This window comes from Zeus faber (assembly GCF_960531495.2).
Source record: "Zeus faber genome assembly, chromosome: 6".
Lineage (NCBI taxonomy): Eukaryota > Metazoa > Chordata > Actinopteri > Zeiformes > Zeidae > Zeus > Zeus faber.
The window spans coordinates 22,467,209-22,473,810 of record NC_137201.1 but is presented as its reverse complement, the minus strand read 5'-3'; positions in this window follow the sequence as shown (position 1 = coordinate 22,473,810).

Here is a 6,602-nt window from a genome sequence, read left to right as displayed (position 1 = left end):
TGAATGACTCACGCCAAATGTCACCCAGGGAAAATAAACCAGACTTCAAACGGGGGAAATGAATGAGGACACTATCCTTGTTTTTTTCGGCCGGGGGCGGAAGCAACGGCCCCGGCCTCCACCGTCCCTTTTTACGCCTCTCAGCAGCCTGGGTGGCCACGGCCGTACTCTGCGGATTTGTACTTTTAATTAGTGTTATGAAGAAGAGGAGGTAGAGCGCTTCCTCTCTGGAGACTCGTCCGACTCGCGTGTCCCGAAACCGGGGGGAGTGAAAGGTGACACCCCGTGTCCGCGGGAACACCCAGGCTCCGTGTTTTATATTCTGTTGACATACTTTCCGTTGAACATCACCGCTCCGCAGCAGCAGCAGCGGCCGGCCAGGCCTGTCCTTCTATGTGTATTCATCTGTCTGTTTTTATCATCTTCCCACTTTTTTTTTTTTTTCTACTCTCCATGTTTGTTTTCATGTTTCCCATCTTCCGGCCCTTTGGACCTTCTTTTTCATCCATTATATTTTCATTATGTCTCCGTCTTGACAGCCCCACTGTTTATGTCCTCCTCCACACGCACAACAATCTGCGGCTTCCCCCGTCCAAACTGCGCCGTCCTTAAGCCGTGGATCCCATGTGATTATCATTTTGAGGAAACATGTGCGGAGGTATTGTCCTGACCACAAATGCGCCAGGCGCACATTCGGGCCGCAGAGCGAGAGAGAGAGAAGGAGAGAGAGAGAGGGAGCGAGAGAGAGAGAGAGAGAGAGAAAAACAAACCCTTTGTACCGGCTCAGCGGTCAATAAAATAAAACAAATGGAAGCGCCGAGCCTGCACAGGGATGAGTTTGCTGATAAAGATCCGTTAAGGCTGCAGTTCTATGGGGCCGCAGATGGCATGGAGAGAGAGAGAGAGAGAGAGAGAGAGTTGAAGATATGGTGGAGGGGAGGGGATGGAGGACTAGGGGAGAAGGGGCAGGGGCAAGTTTTTTTTTCCAAATTAGCTGAAGCTCCCTTGGGGCAACGACCAACCAGCTCCTCCGGTGTAAAGCAATAGTCCAAAAGAGGTTGCTCAGCTAGGAATTCAGGGAATGGGACCGAGGGGCTGTAACCTCCGGACCACCTCTCGAAAACCCGCTCTTCCTCACTCAAAAGACGCACGCACACACAAACACACACAAACACACACAAACGTGCACACACACAAGCACACACACAAACGCGGCGTCGGGCTTTCTCGCAGAGGTGCGGACAGAACTGTCATGGCACTGCACCAGGCAGATCATCCTCAGGATATCACGCTGCGGGAGCATGAAAACGGCTTTGCATCGAAAGATACCTTTGCTCCCAGCGCCTCGCACACCCGAGGTACGGCCCCTGAAAGTCAAACGAGGGAACGCATCACGGCGCGTGGCGGTCCGGGAGGCAGGTTAACGCCGGGCTTTAAATTTCGTTTTTTCGGAGGGGCTTTTTTTCAGGCCCTCGCAAGTCCATAAAAAGCAATGTGTCATGCGTTAAGTGTTGCCCAGAAGTGACGGTGACCTAATTTTGTTCATGTATTTTCTGTGGCGGAACAAAGCCGTTGATGGTATTTCACTGGAGCAATGCAACCCGCCCAGTGAATTCCACAGACACGCATTACACCACGGCCGAGAAGGGTCCAAAACCGCAGATTGCAGCTGAAGATGCACGGCCTCTGATAAGGAAGGATTGCAGCGCACGCCGGTCAGAGCCAAACGGCTCCTATTGTAAAAGGGATATTACTGCGAAGGGATTAGAGATCCAAGGGAGGAAAAATTATTCATAAGTCGCTTTTAAAATGACTCCAAACCTCATTCTTTTTTATTACGGGTAAAACAACATTTTCTAACTTAGGTCATTTTCATTTGCAACTTTACACCCGGCAAATGACCTAATAGGTACATTTAATAGGTGCGATGACGTCATCCCGAGGTATTTCCTTAATAAGAATCCTGCTGTGAAAGAAATCCTTGCGGAGGTGGTTTTGGCCGGAGCCGGGTGTCAAAGTGTGGAACGGGGAAGGGGAGAAACCCAACACCCCCCGGCCTCCTCGCCGCCTCCTTGCCACCTCCTCGCCGCCTCCACGCCGGCTCCGCCGCGATCGGTTGCGGGCGTCAAGAGTCGGGGATCCAGCGGATGCGGGCGCGGGGGGGATTCATCTTTTCAGCGGGAAAGGACAGAGAGCGGAGAGGGAGACGGGAGGGGAGGGAGCGCACGGAGCGAGGCAGATAAAGCCAGAGGGAAAGCAGAGAGCCCCCTCATGTCACTTATCTGGGCGACGCGAGGAATCTTAATGGCACGACAGGTCGTCTGCTCTGCGCTATCTCAGCGCCGACAGAGGGCCAGCCGGGGGAGCGCGGCGTGCCCAAAAGCAGCTCCGCTCCAACGGCGGGGAATTAATAGCGGATGCGTTGCAATCTGCTGGGATGGAGAAGGGAAGGCAAAGGAAGGACACGGCGAGTGGAAAAGGGGAGGGGGAGGGGGAAGGGGGGGGCAATAACGCGGCGGAAACTCGCGACTAACACCGGGGTCCAATCTCCCGGCGATTTATGTCTGAGGCGTAAAATTTAGAAGAGCGTGAAGAATTCAGCGGGGAAGCTCGCCCACACGGGGAAGGTTTACAGCTTAGCAGGCAAACTGCGCGGAAGAGGAGGAGGAGGAGGAGGAGGAGGAGAAGAAGAAGCAAGAATTTAAGCGTATTAAAGCGGCAGGGAGGACGTGTAGGATTCCTCCTTGAACCTGTCCTCCATCCAGGTTCTCCCGCACGGGGGGGCCCTTCCCAGTCAGGGGGGGTCGGGTCCTCGTTTCACCGTTTCACGGGGGCACGGGGACGTGGAAGTTCAAAGCCATGCATCGCAAATGCCGGAGCGTTACCTTGAACGCGTTTTTCGGGGGGGTTTCGATTGGATGTATGAGCGATCTCTTTGAAGCAGAGCGACTTGGAATGTAAAACTGGTGTCGAACCTCCGGCGCCTCTTTGGAATATTTCCTTAATGAAGAGAAATCGTCCCAGGATTCGGTCTCGCTCGGGCCTGGTTCCCTTTTCCTCCCAAGCTTCCCAACTCGCTGGTTTAACCCACCTCGTCTCTGACAACTCTTCCGTGCAGAAAATACTGGTACTCGCTTTTTCGAGGGCGCCGCTCTCGGATGAATGACCGCTGGTGTGAAACGGAGGTGAAGGTTCGAGCAGCAGGGAAATCCATTTGGTTTTACAAGAGGAGAAAGACACATGCCAATAAGGTACTATGTGGAAAACACCAGCGTTCATGGACTTGTCCCAGCGATCTTCACTCAGTGACTGACACTAATTGCTCTGGCTAAGTGTCAGCCATGGAGCCGTGTAATCTACTTTACAGCTGAGTTGTACGCGGTGAAGCATGAAAACATTATGTGCCGCCGTCAGAAGGCTTGTTGAAATTCTCCACTTTCCTGTACTGGTTCCTCCCAAAACTCCCGGGCTCTCCCCCCACCCTGATTCCCAGGAGATCTTCATGAAAAAACAGGGACGCCTGGCTCCGCAGGCGAGGAGCGGCCGAATCCGGCCGATCCGGCATCGAATCGCTTCGAACAGAACTGGTGTTTTTAACCAAAGGCTAATTTTTCAGTCATTGGGAGCCAACCCGAGCGACTGGCGTCAGCCTCTCGGAGTCTGCTGAATCGATCCGGTACTGGGAGAATAGCTTCAGCCGACGGCCGAGCGGTGGGTCGGCCACGGTCTCCGAAGAACGTGGTGCTGAATGAACTCTCGGTATAAACTCTGGGCTTTTCCTCTGAGATTAAAAGTGATCTAAATCTAAATGATTCCAGTGAATATCCCCCTCCTGGCTGCTAATGACGCCAGAGGGCAAAGGTCATGGACTATTGGAGTGCAGGGACACTGACGGAGACCCAACAAACCATAATCATCGTCTACGACACCACTACGAAGCGCCGGCCATTCCATCCGATTTAATGCACTTAGAATAGCAGACCATGACAATCCCATAATTTGCTCGCTGTAAGGAAACAAGCCCTCTCTTGTCCCAGCGCCCGTTACTGTAGTCATTTCGGGAGACTTCGAGCGCTAGATGAGGAGCCAATTACAGAGGGCCAAGTAACGTATCAATTATAACAGCTCGGCTATTCACGGCGTGCCGGATCAACGAGCCAAGCGGGAAAGCCGACCGCACGCTCGCCTGGTTTTTCTAAGGGGTTTGTCGGGACGTCCTCCCGAAAAACACTGAAAGTCACCAACCAACCGCTTTGTGTTGGTAAACGCGACGCCATTTGTCAGGCGCCGACGAGCTCTCCGAGGGAACGCAAAATCGAGTCAACAGACCCCAGACAGCCGCGGCCTTTTGGGGCCCTCGGGGGTGGGGGGAGGGGCCTCCGGCCTCGAACCGGCGACTGGTGTTTGTGTATGGCCGGCAGCCAGGTGACTGGTGGAGGGGTCCAGCTGCTTGGTTTGATGAGCCGCTTGTTTGGTTTGTCCTCCTGCTTTTGTTTGACTTGTAGATTTCCTCCGCAAACCTAAATAAACAATATCTCCTCTCCTTCGGAAAAATAATCCCCCCTCCAATTAGGTTTCATTGTGCTCTATTCGAGGGCTGGAAAGTATTCGGGTGTTTTTTCACTTCGGCGCAATAGTTGAGTCCTTGAGTTTTGGGGTATTTTGTATTTCTCTCAAGTTCCATTTCGGTGCACGTTTCATAATTTCGCCCCACTTCGAAGCAAACACATGACTTCTTCCCTCCGCTGCATTTATCCGTCAAGCCTGCAGAGTAAATATTACTTATATCTTTTTTGAAATGAGGTAATGCAGTCGGACTGAAGAAGGAGTCAACTTTCAATGCCGGAGAGGAATAAAATAGAAGGATAACAAAAGGAAGCCATGAGAGGCGACCGTCTCAAGCACCAGACGCTAATGCGTGGAGGGTGGAACGCGTCCTCACACTGAAACATAAGCTGTCGTCACGCTGCTGAAGCAGGGCTTCTGCATTGAATGTTTAAATGCATTAAATATCAACTACTTTGATACTTTTACTCGAGTAAAAGAAGGTCTTTGAGGACTTGAGGAAGTTCTACCAGAGTGCCGTGTGGTAAGAATATTTTTACTTATTGCTTGAGTATTGGATATGAGTACTTCTGCCACCACTGGTTTTAATATGCATTTTTCTTTCTTTCTTTTTATAACTTATCAGTTTTTGCAGAGGAGAAAAGTGAGACGTTTATGAGGGTGAGGATAAGTTGAGTTAAAAAGTAAAGAAAAGCAAAACACCAACACGCAACACCTTTTACGCGGTCGAATTGCCAAAAATGAATTTCAGGAGGAAAACTCTCTCGCAGTAATTCCACCTCAGCCCCATGAGCAAATGGGCATGAGCACATGCATCGCGCACCGGTGTGTCCCGAGCCCTAACCCCGAGCAAACACGCAGCCACACATATTAAAGCAGAGCAAACACGCGGAGGTCACCTTAAAGACCTCGCTAACGCTCCGGCAAATATCCCCGCCTCGCCCGGCAACCAGGAACACAGCGATAAACTAAGCCGTCCAAACGACATCTGACATCCAGGGAGCGAGTGCTGTCTGGAGCAGCAGCTCTGCGGGAAACATCGTCACTGGAACACTGGGAGTGGTCCTTTGTTTTGAAGCCTTTCATTTCTATTTTTATACTTTCTAATTGGAACTTGATTTGACCCTCAGTTGGATTTTAACCGGTGAAACGAAGGTCGTATCTGCAATTGCCGTTGGTTTGCAAATGCACGCGCGTGCGCGCACACACACACAGGCACACGCACACACACACACACACACACACACACACACACACACACACACAGATAGAGGGATGGATAGATAGATAGATAGATAGATAGATAGATAGACAGACAGACAGACAGACAGACAGACAGACAGACAGACAGACAGATAGATAGATAGACAGACAGACAGACAGACAGACAGACAGACACACAGACAGATAGATAGATAGATAGATAGATAGATAGATAGATAGATAGATAGATAGATAGATAGATAGATAGATAGATAGATAGATAGATAGATACCTTCAATCACAGCCACAAAGTGAGAGAGCGAGAGAGAGAGAAGGAGACCACAAGGACGACAAAAAGAGAAGTGGTGGCAAAGTTAATCATATTTGGGCAGCCCGGCTTCCACAATAGGGCTCAAACAGGAACTCCATCTTGTAATTACCGCCGGTCCCACGGCTGCGCTCGCTTTAATCTCCCATTCTAGTTTGATGAACGACTCCAGCAACGCATCCAGGTCTGACGACAAAATAAAACAAGCGCCGCGAGGGAGAAGACCAGATTAGTCGTGCTCAAAGTGCAATGGTTTGGTGACCGACGAATGCCCTCAGTCCGGGGGGTTTATTTGAAATAAATCGGGATTGTTCTCAATGCACGAGCAGTCAGAACGGATGCGTGTGATATTAAGATTAGGATTAAGAAAAGGACACACGGCCAAATTGTCCAAAAATAAAGGGGGTCGTTCGGAAAATGCGCGGCAAGCATCTTTGGGGTTGAAGAGTTGCGTACGTGGTCCTTGGCGGGAGCCTGTTTTTGCGTTTTTTTGTTGTTTTTCTTT